The 16,307-nt window shown below is 46.8% G+C and overlaps 1 protein-coding gene across 5 annotated transcripts in view; it reads left to right on the top strand.

The window, feature by feature from the left end:
- The first annotated feature begins 7,535 nt into the window (after positions 1 to 7,535).
- Positions 7,536 to 16,307, top strand: part of MYH11 (myosin heavy chain 11) — a 155,982-nt gene continuing 147,210 nt past the window's right edge. For 2 of the 5 annotated variants that reach the window (XM_030798022.1, XM_030798026.1), the window contains exon 1: positions 7,536 to 7,621. The gene's annotated coding sequence lies outside the window, so the exon portion shown is untranslated. The remainder of the gene's footprint in view (positions 7,622 to 16,307) is intronic. The other 3 variants (XM_030798025.1, XM_030798023.1, XM_030798024.1) reach the window with 2 other exon arrangements.

The following is a 16,307-nucleotide window of genomic DNA, read 5'->3' on the forward strand; positions in this document are numbered from 1 at the left end:
AACATCGCAAAACCCTATCTCTATAAAAAATACAAAAATTAGCCAGGCTTGGTGGCACACGCCTGTAATCCCAGCTACTGGGGAGGCTGAGGCGGGAGAATCGCTTGAACCCAGGAGGCGGAGGTTGCAGTGAGCCGAGATCACACCATTGCACTCCAGCCTGGGCGACAGAGTGAGACTCCTATCTGGAAAAAAAAAACAAAAAACTACTTTTATAAAAGTAGATTTTCGTTTTTTAGAGCAGTTTTAGGTTCATGGCTAAATGGACTGGAAGCACAGAGCTCCTGACTGCCCCCTGCACCCATGCATGTCTAGCTTCTCCCACTGTCAAGATCCGGCATCGAGTGGCACATGTATTCCAATGGGTGGACCTATTTTGACACATTATCATCACAAAAAGTCCATAGTTACACTAGGGTTCACTCTTGGTATTGTACGGATGCTCTTTAACTCATGGGGTTACATCTCAAAACTATCACCAGTTGAAAATAAGTCAAAATGCATTTATTTGTTTATTTATTGGATAGGGTCTCACTCTGGCACCCAGGCTGCAGTGCAGTTGCGCGATCTGGGCTCACTGCAACCTCCACCTCCAAGTGATCCTTCCGCCTCAATCTCCCGAATAGCTGGGACTATAGGCACATGCCAGCACACCTGGTGAATTTTTGTACTTTTTGTAGAGAGAGGATCTCACTATGTTGCCCAGGCTGGTCTCGAACTCCTGAGTTCAAGTGATCTGCCCATCTTAGCCTCACAAAGTACTGGGATTACAGATGTGAGCCACCATGCCCAGCCCAAAATGCATTTAACACACCTCACCTACCGAACATCATAGCTTAGCCTAGCCTACTTAACCATGTGTTCAGGTCACTTAGATTAGCCTACCGTTGGGCAAAATTATCTAACACAAATCCTATTTTATAATATAGTGTTGACCATCTGATGTAATTTATTGAATACTGTATTGAAAGTGAAAAAACATGGTTTTGTAGGTATTCAAAGTACAGTTTCTACTGAATACACCATTTCCCACCTTCATAAAGTTGAAAAATCATAAGTTTAACCTTTGTAAGTTGGGACTGTCTGCACATTCCATGGTTTTGGACAGATGTCTAGTGACCATGTATTCACCATTTTAGTATCATGCAGAGAAGTGTCACTGCCCTAAAAAATCCTCTCTACTCCACCTATTCCTGTCTCTTCCAGAATGTTGTATAGTTGGAATCATACAGTACGTGGCCTTTTCAGATTAGCATCTTTCATTTAGTAACAGGTAGTTAAGTTTTCTTCATGTCTTTTTTTTTTTTTTTTTTAGACAGAGTCTCGCTCTCTCACCCAGGCTGGAGTGCAGTGGTACGATCTCGGCTCACGATAACCTCCATCTCCCTGATTCAAGCGATTCGCCTGCCTCAGCCTCCTGAGTAGCTCAGATTACAGGTGCCCACCACCACACCTGGTTAATTTTTGTATTTTTAGCAGAGACAGGGTTTCACCATGTTGGCCAGGCTGAACTCGAACTCCTGACCTCAGCTGATCCGTCTGCCTTGACCTCCCAAAGTGCTGGGATTACAGGCATGAGCCACAATGCCCAGCTGTAATTTTCCTTCGTCTTTTCATGCCTTGATAGCTCATTTCTTTTTAGCACTGAATAATGTTCCATTGTTATGTATCCATTCACCTACTGAGGGACATCCTGGCTGCTTCCAAGTTTTGTCGATAGTGAGTAAAGCTGTTATAAACTTCATGTGCATGCAGGTTTTCGTATGGACAAAGTTTTCAACTCTTTTGGGCAAATCCTAAGAAGAATTTTCTGGATTATATGGTAAGAGCATGTTTGTTTTTGTTTTTGTTTGTTTGTTTGTTTTTGTTTTTTTAATTGAGATGGAGTCTCACTCTTGTCGCCCAGGCTAGAATGCAATGGTGTGATCTTGGCTCACTGCAAACTCTGCCTGTCGGGTTCAAGCGATTCTCTTGCCTCAGCCTCCTGAGTAGCTGGGATTACAGGTGCCTGCCACCATGCCTAGATAATTTTTGTACTTTTAGTACAGATGGGGTTTCACCATGTTGGCCAGGCTGGTCTCGAACTCCTGACCTCAGGAGATCCACCTGCCTCAGCCTCCCAAAGTGCTGGGATTACAGGCGTGCCCAGTGTGTTTCATTTTTAAAAAACTGTAGAACTACTTTTATTGAGAGTTTTAGGACTCTTCCTGATAAACACAGAGAATCTATCGGGAATGTCATGAACCAAATCGTGACATCAGAGTTGGAAACTGATGATGAAGCAAAGAGCATTGCAGGTTACTATGCAATGCAGTCTAGTATCGGGAGAAGTGTGAGGTCCATCATGGGGGCCACCATGAGTGAAACAAAAGTGCTTTTGTGCAAGAGTTGGAGGATGGCCCTGCTTGTGGTCAGGAATGATGTTCCTTTATTCACAGATCTTGGGCCAGATCTACTTAACTCTATATGAGTCAAGTAGATCAAGGCTGATAACACTTTAAAATTATTAAATCTTCTTTTTTTTTGAGACGGAGCCTCTCTCTCTAGCCCAGGCTAGAGTGCAATGGTGTGATCTTGGCTCACTGCAACCTCCACCTCCTAGGTTCAAGTGATTCTCCTGTCTCAGCCTCCCGAGTAGCTGGGACTACAGGCGTGCATAACCACACCCGGCTAATTTTTGTATTTTTAGTAGTGACAGGATTTTACCATGTTGGCCAGGCTGGTCTCGAACTCCTGACCTCAAGTATTCCACCAACCTTGACCTCCCAAAGTGCTGGGATTACAGGTGTGAGCCACTGTGCCCGGCCAAAAAATATTAAATCTTGAGGCACATGGAGGAGTAAACCACGCTCAGACCCAATCTTCAATGTTACTAAAAATTGGAGGGGGTCACACTTCATGGTTTTGTTTTGTTTTGTTTTGTTTTTTTGAGACAGGCTCTTGCTCTGTTGCCCATGCTGGAGTGCACTAGTACGATCGCAGTTCACTGCAGCCTCAAACTCTGGGGCTCAAACAGTCCTCCTACTTCACTCTCTAGTTGGGACTACAGGCGCACACTGCTGTGCTCAACTAATTATTATTATTATTATTGTTATTATTATTATTATTATTATTATTATTTTGTAGGGACAGGGATCTTGCTATGTTGCCTAGGCTGTTCTCGAACTCCTGGGCTCAAGCGATCCTTCCACTGTAGCCTCACAAAGTGCTGGGATTACAGGCATGCCCAGCCACTTTGGGGCTTTTTTAAGCCAACAGCAAAAAAAGAATATAAGAGAGAAATTTCCCCTTGGCCGTCTTGTTTCATGAATTCATGGAAACTCCCATTAAACAGCCCTTCACAAAAAAGACATGCCAAGGAAAATTACTTGACTGCACTCAGTCAAAGTGACATTTTAAAAAGTGACTATTGCCTCCTCCATCTTAAAAGAACTGAACTTTTGAGCCGTGAGAAATAAAACAGAGGCATCTGATCGAATGATAACAATGCACTTTTGAAGATTCAAACATTGGAACTTCGTGCATTGGACACATATCTATTGAATGACTGCTAGATGAACATATTGTCCCTGCCTGCTTCCAGAGGGTACTAGAAAGGTCTGAGATGATTCATAAAGGCCTTCACATGTGCTGTCATATTTAACAATCAGAAAGGTACTTGAGGCAAAGAATCTGATCATCTTTGCTTTTCCTTGAGAAAATGCGCTCAGAGAGGTTTACTGACAATCCCAAAGGTGCATGGTTGGTGCTTAAGAGATCTGGGTTTAAAACCTCAGACTTCTGTCTACTATGGCCTGTGTCAGAAAGACTGGGGTTGGAATTCCTGTTCCACCACTGCTGTGTTATTTAACCTATCCAAACCTAGATTCTCAACAATAAAACGGGGGTAGGGAGGGAATTAAAGTACGTACCTTATTTGTTACAGACAACATCTTGCTCTGCTGCCCAGGCTAGAGTGCAGTGGTGTAATCATAGTTCACTGCAGTCTCAACCTTCCAAGCTCGAGAGATCCTCCTACCTCAGCCTCCCTAGTAGCTGGAACTTCAGGCTACACTATGCCCAGCTGCTATTTATTTATTTATTTATTTATTTTTGAGATTGGATCTCACCATGTTGCCCAGGCTGGCTACTTAAAAAAATTTTTTTTTTCAAGACAGGGTCTCACTCTGCCACCCAGGCTGGAGTACAGTGGCACAGTCTCAGCTCACTGCAACCTCTGCCTCCCAGGCTCAAGTGATCTTCCCACCTCAGCCTCCCAAGGAGCTGGGATTACAGGTGCCCATCACCACACATGGCTAATTTTTGTATTTTTTGTAGAGACAGGGTCTTGCTATGTTGCCCAGGCTGGTCTCAAACTTCTGAGCTCAAGCAATCCTCCTGCCTTGGCCTCCCAAAGTGCTAGGATTACAGGTGTGAGCCACCATGCCTGACCTTGGCTACTTTAGTTTTTTTTTTTTTTTTTTTTTTGAGTTGGAGTCTTGCTCTGTCATCCAGACTCCCAGGCTGGAGTGCAGTGACACAATCTCAGCTCACTGCAACCTCTGCCTCCTGGGTTCAAGCAATTACCCTGCCTCAGCCTCCCAAGTAGCTGGGACCACAGGTGTGCACCACCATGTCCAGCTAATTTTTGTATTTTTAGTAGAAATGAGAGTTTCACCATGTTAGCTAGGCTGGTCTTGAACTTCTGACTTGAAGTGATCTGCCTACTTTGGCCTCCCAAATTGCTGGGATTATAGGCAAGAGCCACCGTGCCTGGCTGCCTACTTTAATTTTTAATAAAGGGTTGTTATATAAGGGGTAGGTGAGAGAATGAAGTAAAATTGAGAGTTTGTTACAAAGTCTCCAATTGTTAATCACATTATAATTATTCTCTTTTAAAAGTTACCAACAAGTTATTTAAAGAATCAAATGGAACCCTTTGGAAATACAGTGTTCATGCCTCTAGTATTAATGCCACTTTTTACTTCGAGGCCAGCAAGTTAGATTCCGATGGCCTTCCCTTTCCAGGATGGGAAGGGGATGATTGACTTCAATTTTCCCCCTTCCGTTACTTCTCTGCTCCACATCATTTCTGTGCTGATGCAGGGACGATTTCCACTCCTTTTACAGCGTGGATGTTAAAAGCGTGTGCGGAGCAGCTCATTCATCATTTTCCGCAGAGCTTTACCCCTCACTTCCCCAGCCAGCTAAATGCAGGCTGTTCTTGACTCTCTGATCTAGGCCCATTGCAGGGCGAGGGCCAGGATCAGGAGTTTCCAGGGTGAAAACCTGGTAAGCTTGATGTTGGAAGGATGAAGAAGGACCCAAGAGCGTCTGAGATGCAGAGCCCTCCCGAGGGGCCTGGGAGCCTGCAGGGAAAGAGCCCTCTCTTTATATCCCGGAGGCCTGGTGCAACTCTAGTTGGTTTCATGTTTGTTGCGAATAACAGCAGCTAACATGAAGCGGTGCACCGTGTTCAGTTTACATGGATCATCTCAAGGACTGCTTACAAAAAGGCCAGGAAGTAGCTGATGTTCTTCCCATCTTACAGGTAGGGAAATTGAGGCATGGAGAGGCAAAGTTACTTGCCCATGATCAAATAGGTAGAAAGCAGCACTGGCAGATTCAAAGCCAGACATCTAATCTCAGAGACACGCCTTGGGCCTCGAGGCCAGTTTGCCTGGGCATTTCCCTTTAATGTCTCCTCTCTGGAAGTGAATGGCGTCATCAGAAAGGTTCCAGTGCCAGCACCAATCCATGACTGTCCCAGTGAGAGCTTGGGCAAATCCCTTTACCCCTGCAGGGACTCAATTTTCTCACCTGCAAAATGGGGGTATTAATAAAGCCACCCCCCTCAACCCCCGGCCCACAGCCCCTCCACCTGGTTCCAAGAGGGGTGGTTGTAGACTAAGGGCCTGCGTCAAGTACAGAACCCAGGAGGGGTCTGCCCAACTTTAACCCTCTCTCCAAATCCTCTGGCCTGAAGCAGCAGAAACCCACGTGGGACTGGGGGCTGCCCCCTTCCAGGCCTGCCCTAAGCAGAGGGGTCCCCGTCTAGCCCCGCGGGGCGACGGCGGCCGGTGGCTGCGTGAAGGGCCCCCTCCCCCGACGCCGGGGAGCAGGAAGGCCGCTCGGCACCATATTTAGTCAGGGGGAGCGGGCAGCCCCGAGCTGGTATGCGGCGCTGGGAATTCCTGCAGGAAGGAGTCCGCGCCTGCCCATTTTGGGTTGTCTCCCGCCTGCCGCTCCCGCCGCGCCCGGGGAGGGGGACCGGCTCGGCCCGGCCCGGGAACCTCGGAGGAGCTGGTGCCGCGAGGGGAGCGGCGCGCCCGGGCTGCCCGCGGGTCCCCGGCCTGGCGCGGGGCCAGCCCACCGCCTCGACTGCCTTTTATGGCCTGTGTGTGCGTGCGTGGACAGGAGGGGAGAGGGACGGGGAGAAGACGGAGAGCCTGGGAACAGAGAGAAAAAGAGCGCAGAGATAGGAGTGAGACACGCGGGAGGGATGGAGAGCAAGAGACATAGAGACCAGAGACAGAGTGAGACACGAGGGAGAGACAGAGACATCGACAGATCTAGAGAAGCGAGAGGGACAGAGACAAACGATAGGGAGAGAGACAGGATGATCAGAGTGACAGACATGCAGAGACAGTGGCAGAGACAGAGCGAGAGAGACTGATGGAGAGAGACAGGGAATGCAATTTTAGGCGAGGAATCCTTGGGGAAGGGAAGTTGTTGAAGGGAACTCACAGACTCTGGGGGCGCACCCATTTTCTCCTTGGATCTTGACACTTGCACCTTGTAAATTACGTAATTATCACCGCCACCGCCTTTCCCCATTTTGCAGCTGTGGACACCAAGGCTCAGAGAAGTGAAGTGACTTGCCCAAGGTCACGCAGCTGGCGAGTGGCACACAGGGGAGGGGGACAGCTGAAATAATCACAGTGGGTTTATTTTTAATTTTTATTTGTATTTTGGTCGCGGTGGTGTGGGTGGAGGTGGAGATGGCAAGTTGGGAAAAGTAAAAACTTCCCCTCCCTGCACGGTTCCCAGCAAGGGTGGGGGCCTCCTGTCTTGCACTTTGCAAAGTTCAAGAAATCCCCTTTCCCTACCCTTCACGCTGCACAGCTGGCCTTCTTTCCAGACAGTGCGATGCCAATAAAATGGGAAGTGGGGTGGGAGATGTCAAGTCAGATCCACCACAGCCCCAACACGGGGAGGAAGAAGTTAAAGCCTGTGCGGCTGGAACCGACTCAGGGAAGACATTCTCAAGCATCCGGCACAGACGCTGCCTGCTCGACCCCCTTTCTCTAAGGATCCGGAGCGTCTGCGACCGCCTCGGGCCGGGGGTGAGACTCCCGTCCCTGTGCGCACCTGTTCCGTGCGCCCTTGTCCCGACCGCCCCAGCTCCTTGCGCTCCCGCCGGGGGTGCGCCCTGCAGGGGGCGCGGCGAGGGGGCCGCGAGGGACCCTCCCCAACTCCACCCCTTCGGCCTCCTCCCCTTTCCCAGCCGCGGGCAGCTTCGGGTCTATAAAGAGAGGCGTCCGAGACGCGCAGGGAGATTTGGACGCTCTGGCCTGGGAGGTGCGTCAGATCCGAGCTCGCCATCCAGTTTCCTCTCCACTAGTCCCCCAGTTGGAGATCTGTAAGTAGTAGTTGTCCTTCTGGGGGCAGATTGCGGGGGGGGGGGGTGTTAAAAGTCCTATAGGGTATTCTATAGGGGCTGGGGTACCCTTAGGGGTCCCTGTTGTCAACCTCGTAAGGACCATGGTGGGGGCAGAGTTGTGATTTGGATTTCTCTCTGCCCTATCATCTTAGATTATCCTAGACTTTCCCCAAACAGCATTTCTCAAGATTGCCAGTGAGAAGTACCATTTTGGGGGTGCTTATTAACGATATCAATGCCTGGACCCAACTCCATTTCCCAACTCTAGAATCCCCAGAAAAACTGCCTTAAGAAAAAAATCAGTCCTGAGTGATTCTTGTTAAGAAGCTAATCCAGGAGATATGCTCCCTTGGAAATCTCAGAGGTCCGGTGCAGACAATCAGGCATCTCACTTTTATTCTAGGCACCAAAAAATGTACAGCTGAACTTCACTGAAAAGTCACTTGCTATCACACAGACAGGCAAAGTGAGGCTCCTTGTGGATTTGACCGTATTGCAGAGTTGTGTTGATAATGCATTAAATCAATTAAAAACATATGGGCATAGGCTTAGCCGAAAGGAGAGTGTTTTTTTCTTAATCAGTTTAGAGGAGGTTCTATGTTGAGAACCCCTGGGAGATAAGGCTGGTTGTGATCTAGTTTATTACAGCCCACTTTTTCCTCTTCTCCAAATTAAAAAAAAATAAATCTCACCCAGGTTGACCCCAAAGGGCCCCCAGATACCCAGGTGGGCTCCAACGTCTCCATTTGCTTCCACGATCTGCAGGTGCATTAGATAAGATTACACTAGAATTTCCTGCAGAGCCACCTGTGTCAATGCCACTCTCGTGCCCAACCAAATGGGTAAAACGAGAGAAAGTGTGGCTACTGCCTGTTGTAAGTTTTCTTCCAGCACAGGGTCTGGTAGGGATTTTGCCACTTGAGAAAAGGTACCATCCAAAGCCATGCCTGTCAAGAAGTAAAAGAAAATATTTAGAAACCCAAGGCGGGAGTGTTTAGTTGCAGTGTGAAGAACAGAGAGATTAAATGGTGAACTGTCCAGGGTTTGGCAAAAAGAAGGCAGGCTATTAATAAACTGCTTTGCGTAGTTTTTTGTTTCTTTGATTTACTTAACGATACTATTTTAGAATTGTTTAGAGAGGGAACTTGATGTTGAACTGAAAGTCATTAGGTGGCAGGGTGTGAAATAACATAGGGAATTTTCTTGGAAGGAAATTGATGTTTTCCCATTGAGATAGCTACCGTTGATGGAACACTTCAGTGCCACACGCTGTTGCAACATTTAACTTAATTTATCTCATTTAATCTTTGCAACAACTTCATAAGAAAGGCGTTATGATGCCTGTTTAGTATACAAGGCAGCTGAGGCTCAGAGAGGTAAAGTGTCACACAGCCAGCAAGTGGTAGAACCCATTCCCGGGTCTGTTTGAGTCCAAGTTCATACCCGTGACCCCACTATCTTTCTTCTTTACCATGGACACAAACTTGTTGGGGTCAGGTTTCTGGTGGGACTAAATGCTTCCAACAAAGCAAATGTTTATCACCATGTCCTTTGAAGAAAACATAAACTGACTTTTTGCACATTTAAAATAAAAGGCACTGTTTGTCTCCTGGCTGGGGGGGGTGGCGGGGGAGGGTGATCTATTTGAAACCAGTGACCCTAGGTGGGCTGCCATCCCGAGAGTCAGAACGTGAACTAGCTGGGTCTTTTTCGAGAAGCCACCAGGCTTGCCTTGTAAACACCATGTTTTTTTATTATCATGTCCGAAATAGATGTGTTATTCCGTACAAGGTATTTGTTATGGATTTGTTATCATTACTTTTCCGTGGGAGGGCAGAGATTGAGGCAAACATGCCCATTTATGGAAGCGTTTTCCATGAGGCCATCCCCGGCACCCTCGTCAGTTACGCAGCCTTGCACTGCAGCCAGGTTGGTCCTGGCCCTGGGGGTTTCTCTACCATGTCCCTCACCCATTGAAGAACTAGTGGAGAAGCCCTAAGGAGAAGGGATTTGGGAGAAAAGTGGGATTCTTTTTTCCTACCCCCGCTTATTCAGAGGTTTGATTTTTTTGGGTGGAGGGTTTGCGGGGGGAATTGTCTCCTTTCCACAGGGCTTGAATCCAAACAGGTGTGTTTTACGCTTTAGGCACAAGCATGTAATTCCAAGAGTAGATATATGGTAGATTTTTCTTGAAAACCAAGTTCAATTTTCAATCCAGTAGAATCATAGAAGGTCATAAGCAAATTTAAAAATCATCTCCAGCACCCCCCCAAACCTCACTTTCTCATCCGGGAAATGGGGCTAATGAGAATAACCCATGTTTGTTGGGCACTTTTGCCTGGCGAGATGCTAAACCCTTTGTGGACATTATCTTAAGTCTTCATAACAACCGTTTGGAGTAGATACTGTTATTACAACTGGCTTTATTTTACACATACCGAGTCTGAACAACTTGCTTAAGATAGCTCAGCTAACCAGTAAGGACAACAAGATTCTACAAATCTTGGTCTTTCTGACTCCAGAGTTTAACAGACTACCCTCGTGGGAGGATGTGATGAGCTAATGTGTATGAAGGGTTTAGCACAGTGCCTGGCCCCTGGTAAGCTTTAGTGATGGTTATTTATAGCAAGCACAACCAGAGAGTTCAAGATGTTTGCTCAGTATGGCATGGCTCATCTTTGGCAGAACCGGGAAGCCTAAATTATGTGGCCTTTAAAGGAGAAGCTTCTCTTAATTTTCTTGCCTTTGATCTCATAAACCTCATTTCTATTTGGGGTGAAAGTGGTGATTAGAATCTTTAATATATTAAGCTACCATTCCTTACCTGGATTAGGAATGTTACAAATTCCAATTACATTTGTTTAGGGTTTTATTTGTTTGTTTTTGAGACAGTCTTGCTCTGTTGCCCAGGCTGGAGTGCAGTGGTGTGATCTTGGCTCACTGCAACCTCTGCCTGCTGGGTTCAAGCACTTCTCCAGCCTCAGCCTCCTGAGTAGAGAGAAGCTGGGACTATAGGCGCCCACCACCATGCCTGGCTAATTTTTGTATTTTTAGTAGAGATGGGGTTTCACCATGTTGGCCAGGCTGGTCTCGAACTGCTGACCTCAAGTGATTCGCCTGGCTTCGTCTCCCAAAATGCTCAGATTACAGGCACGAGCCACCATGCCTGGTTTATTTAGGGTCTTGATGGCACACTTTAAGGGATGGCCTTTTTGCTCTCTAGGTCTTCTCCTTCCACCCCTGACCTTTCGACATTTAACCCTGGGCACACAATGGAGGAAAGACTGAGTTTAGAGAAAGGCAGGCAAGAATTTGAAAGAAACCTTGTAGGTGATCCAAGGACAGAGGAAGAAGCTGCTCGCAGTGGCTGAAAGGGGAGGTTGGACATCTGCGACTTGTATCAGGGCTTCAGGGGCTAAGGAGGAACAACCTCATCAAAGTTGCTAGGAAAGGGCCATAGAGGCCAGGTATGGCAGATCATAACTGTAATCCCAGCAATTTGGGAGGCTGCGGTAGGGGGGTGGCTTGAAGTCAGGAGTTTGAGACCAGACTGGGCAACATAGCGAGGCACCATTTCTACAAACAAATTTTTAAAATGAGCTGGGCATAGTGGCATGCGTCTGTAGTCCTAGTTATTCAGGAGGCTGAGGCAGGAGGATTGCTTGAGCCCAGGAGTTCAAGGCTGCCGTGGGCCATGATTGCATCACTGCTCTCCAGCCTGGGCAACAGAGTGAGACTCTGTCTCCAAAAAAAGGTGAGGGGTATAGAACTTTACTGTACCAGGCTGAAAAATACAAGGCCCAGAGAGGGCAAGTGACTTGCCTAGCATCACCCAGAGAGTTTTGGGCAGAGCTGAGATTTGTAACTCGAAGACGTAAGGTCTTCGACAGGCTAATGAATAGCTTGTTTGTGCTCAAAGGATGAAGCGGTGAGTTGTTAGGACAGGACTGTGAATAGAGCTGACACATTCAGATGGGTCAAACATCGCTAATGCCATCTCTGAGTAAATTAGGCTTCAAACAGATCTGGATTCTAATCCTGGCTCCAACTTTTACAAAGGAGGGCTTTGCATTTACCTTTCAAGACCTCGATAGGCTTAGGAAAATGGGAATAATAGATAATGCCACTCTTCCAGCCTTGGACTTTTTGTCTAATTATATGAATTTATGTGTAGGATAAATTCCCAGAAATGCCATTGCTAAGTTAAAGGGCATGCATATCTAAAATTAATAGATATTGCAAATGACCAGCTAAAGACATTGCAGGCCGGGCACAGTGGCTCACGCCTGTAATCCCAGCGCTTTGGGAAGCTGAGGCAGGTGGGTCACCTCAGGTCAGGAGTTCAAGACCAGCCTGGCCAACATGGTCTCTGCTAAACCCCATCTCTACTAAAAATACAAAAATTATCTGGGCATGGTGGTGGGCACCTGTAATCCCAGCTACTCGGGAGGCTGAGGCAAGAGAATTGCTTGAGCCTCGGAGGCAGAGGTTGCAGTGAGCCGAAATCACACCACTGCACTCCAGCCTAGGCAACAGAGTGAGACTTGGTCTCAAAAAAAAAAAAAAAAAAAAAAAGGCATTGCAAATTGCAACTTGTTGCAGTCACATATGACAGCAGTCCCCATCCTCTTGGCACCAGAGACTGGTTTCGTGGAAGACAATTTTTTCTAGAGTGGAGTGGGGAGGATGGTTTTGGCATGAAACTGTCCCACCTCAGATCATCAGGCATTGGTTAGATTCTCATAAGTAACGCACAACCTACATCCCTCGCACGTGGAGTTCACAATAGGGTTCGTGCTTCTGTGAAAATCTAATGCTGCTTATCTGACAGGAGGCACAGCTTAGGCGGTGATGGTCACTCACCCACCATCCCCTCCTGCTATGTGGCCTGGTTCGTAACAGGCCAAGGACTGGTACTGCAGCACAAGGGTTGGGGACCCCTGACAAGAGACTATACATTTATTTTAAGCTGTGGTATGCCAGAATTGTAAAATATAAAACACAGTGGGGCTTTTAGGGCCAGAAATAATCAGTTCTTGCTCGCTTCCAGAAGCATCCTTCACAAGGGCTACCATAACTCTTACCAACCAAGTTTTCTTGGTTGGGAGGAAAAAATAGTGTTATACATTAAGAGAACTTCTTTCTGGAGTTACCTGAAACCATTGGTATTCAGATGATTAGGCAGATGTCACAAGGCAGTAAGAATGTGACAAGTTCGTGCAGCACACCAACATGGCACATGTATACATATATAACAAACCTGCACGTTGTGCACATGTACCCTAAAACTTAAAGTATAATAATAATAAAATTTAAAAAAAGGAAAGAAAAATAAAAAAGAAAGCAGGGTATTTCTTTTTAAATCTGCAATATGCAAATATTTATTTGAATATGCAAATCAGCACCCTTCTCCTTTAGTTGAATGCTAGTTGTTTTGTTTGTTTCTTCCTTTGGGTTGGGAGAATTTTGAAAATATAACAATGGTTGGTGATTTAATTTCAATTTCTCTTATTAAAGAATATATTCCTAATCAAAAAAAAAATGTGACAGGTTCACCATTCACTTTTTTTCCTGTGAAAGTGAGGTAAGGCTTTCTTGGGAACAAGCCCTTGGGAGATGGGGGGATGTGAATGGCAAGGGGAGGGTGGAAATGGTGGAGTAGGGTCAGGGGCAAGAAAGGGACTTCCTGCTAAGAATTAATCAGGCGTCTATTTACTCTTGGCAGAAAATTAGGATTAGATTCTGGATTCTACTCCTGACTCCAAATTTTACAAGTGGGGGCCTTGCATTTACCTTCCAGGACCTCGGTCATCTTAGCAGGAAAATAGCAATAGCAGGTGATGCCACCTTACAGAGCACTTACGAGACAGTGAGATGGTCTGTATAGGAAGCTGTCCGGCCTGATACCCGATGAATACAAGGGGCCCAATAAATACAGTGGCTGTTATGAATAATAGATCTAAACTGCCTTTTTGGTAGTACTGGGGACCTGCCAAGCAGGTGCATTTAGAGTACCCAGTCCCTCTCCCTGCGACACATTTGACGCCTCCCTACACCTGGACCAGGACTTGAATGAAGATTTCCACTGCAGAGGTCCTTCCAGCTGGCGAATTGTGTTGCAGATCAGGTTCAGAGAATTTCTGTTTTGCCTGAATGGCATTCATTCATTCGTTTATTTGAAATGGAGATGGGATCTCACTATGTTGCCCAGGCTAGTCTAGAGCTCCTAATTCAAGCAATCCTCTTGGCTTGGCCTCCCAAAGTGCTTGGATTACAGGTGTGAACCACTGTGTCCAGCCCTTTATGACATTTAGAATATGAGCAATTTTTCTTTTTTCTTTTTTTTGTTTTTGAGGTGGAGTCTCACTCCGTCACCCAGGCTAGAGTGCAGTGGCATGATGTTGGCTCACTGCAACCTCCACCTCCCAGGCTCAAGCGATCTTCCCACCTCAGCCTCCCGAGTAGCTGGGACTACAGGCATGTGCTGCCATGGCTGGCTAATTTTTGTATTTTCTGTAGAGATGGGGTTTCACCATGTTGCGCAGGCTGGTCTCGAACTCCTAAGCTCAAGCAATCTGCCTGCCTTGGCCTCCCAAAGTGTTGGGATTACAGGCATGAGCCACAGTGCTGAAACCTGCATGGTATTTAGAATATGAGCAATACTCTAACATCTGGTCTGGGTCACTCTGTATTACTTACCTGATCTCCAAAAACATTTGGGTTTCTGTCTCTGGTCCAAAATCTTTAGCCAATGGCTTGGCAGTAAAATCCTGAGGGAAGCTGTTGACCAGGTGAGGTGATGTGCAAATCCTATACTCTCTGGGCTCTGGGATATTTAATTTACTATTTATTTATTTATTTTCCATACAGAGTTTTGCTCTTGTTGCCCAGGATGGAGCACAGTGATGTGATCTCAGCTCACTGCACCCTCCGCCTCCTGGGTTCAAGCGATTCTCCTTCCTCAGCCTCCTGAGTAGCTGGTATTACAGGCACCCACCACCACACCTGGCTAATTTTTGTATTTTTAGTAGAGACAGGTTTTCACCATGTTGGCCAGGCTGGTCTCAAACCACTGACCTCAGGTTATCTGCTTGCCTCAGCCTCCCAAAGTACTGGGATTACAGGCATCAGCCACCACGCCTGGCCTAATTTACGTTTTATTAATGCTGAAGCGGAGAGGGCAAGATCTTTTGCCCTGAGTTCTTCTGGGAAAAATGAAACTGATGGCAAAACAAACTAAAGCAGCCTGACATTCTCAGTTGGTCCACTTTCAGCCCTTTGACGAGGAGTCACAGATGGGTCCCATAAAATGGTAGAGCTGGGCCAGCCTACCATTGATTTCTTTTCCCTAAATGAAAAATATGAGGCCCAGAGAGGGCAAGTGACTTGTCCAGAGTTACACAGCGGGTTTGGGGCAGAGCTGATACTTGTTACTTGACATCCTAAGGTCTTCCAGAGGCTAATGATTAGCTTGTTTGTGCTCAAAAAATGAAGCAGCCTAGGCGTGGTGGCTCATGCTTGTAATCCTAGTACTTTGGGAGGCTGAGGCAGGCAGATCGCTTGAGCTCAGGAGTTCAAGACCAGCCTGGGCCACAAAGTGAGACCCCTGTCTCTACAAAAAAAATGCAATAATTAAAAAATTAGCTGGGTGTGCCCAGGCGCGGTGGCTCACGCCTGTAATCCCAGCACTTTGGGAGGCCAAGGCGGGAGGATCGCTTGAGGCCAGGAGTTCAAGACCAGCCTGGCCAATATGGTGAAACCCCATCTGTACTAAAAATACAAAAATTAGCCAGGCATGGTGGCGCATGCCTGTAGTCCCAGCTACTTGGGAGGCTGAGGCACGAGAATCACTTGAACCCAGGAGGTGGAGGTTGCAGTGAGCTGAGATTGCATCACTGCACTCCAGCCTGGGTAACAGAGCGAGACTCTGTCAAAAAAAAAAAAAAAAAAAAAAGACTTAGCAACTATTACTTGTATTAGTATTATTAATTTGCCAGGCTCACTGAATTTTCTCAAGGGCAAATCTGTGGCCAAATGTTGTTTTGGGGACCCAAGGCTCATAGGAACAAAATGGCTTTCAGGTTTCCGGATCTGCCAGAGACTTAAGTGTCCTGTTGTGTGTTTTGTGTCTCAGTGAGGGAAAAAGAATATGTAGCACCTTCCAAATGGATTTGACCTTGACTGCCCCACTGTCCGAAGAGCTTCTCAACCTCCGCGGCTCTACCCCAGCCCAGATATGTCAGGGAATTAGGGTTCCAAGGAGCATGCTATGGAAAACACCATTCTAACACAAGTCAAAGCTTCTCATCCCCCATCTTGCTGTCTTTCGACCAAAGCAGATTTTGCATGTCGTAACTGTCAGAGACATCAAAGCCAGAGGGAATCCAGCCTGCTCCAAGCTCTCCTTTTTTGGACAGAGACTGAATCTTTGCACTTGATCTTGTTTGTGTTTTTAAGTCTGAGGTTAGACAGGGTCCCAGGCAATGGAGATGTGCGTGTCCTTTTATTTTTCTGTTGTAGTTTTTGCTATTTTTTCTGACTTTTAAGGCAACTCATCAACATGGCAATGAGAAAGAGCCCACTTAGGACTGGGCACAGTGGCTCATGCCTGTAATCCCAGCACTTTGGGAGACTGAGGCAGGCAGATCACTTGAGGTCAGGAGTT

This window comes from Nomascus leucogenys, chromosome 18 (assembly GCF_006542625.1).
Source record: "Nomascus leucogenys isolate Asia chromosome 18, Asia_NLE_v1, whole genome shotgun sequence".
In the NCBI taxonomy this organism is placed as follows: domain Eukaryota; kingdom Metazoa; phylum Chordata; class Mammalia; order Primates; family Hylobatidae; genus Nomascus; species Nomascus leucogenys.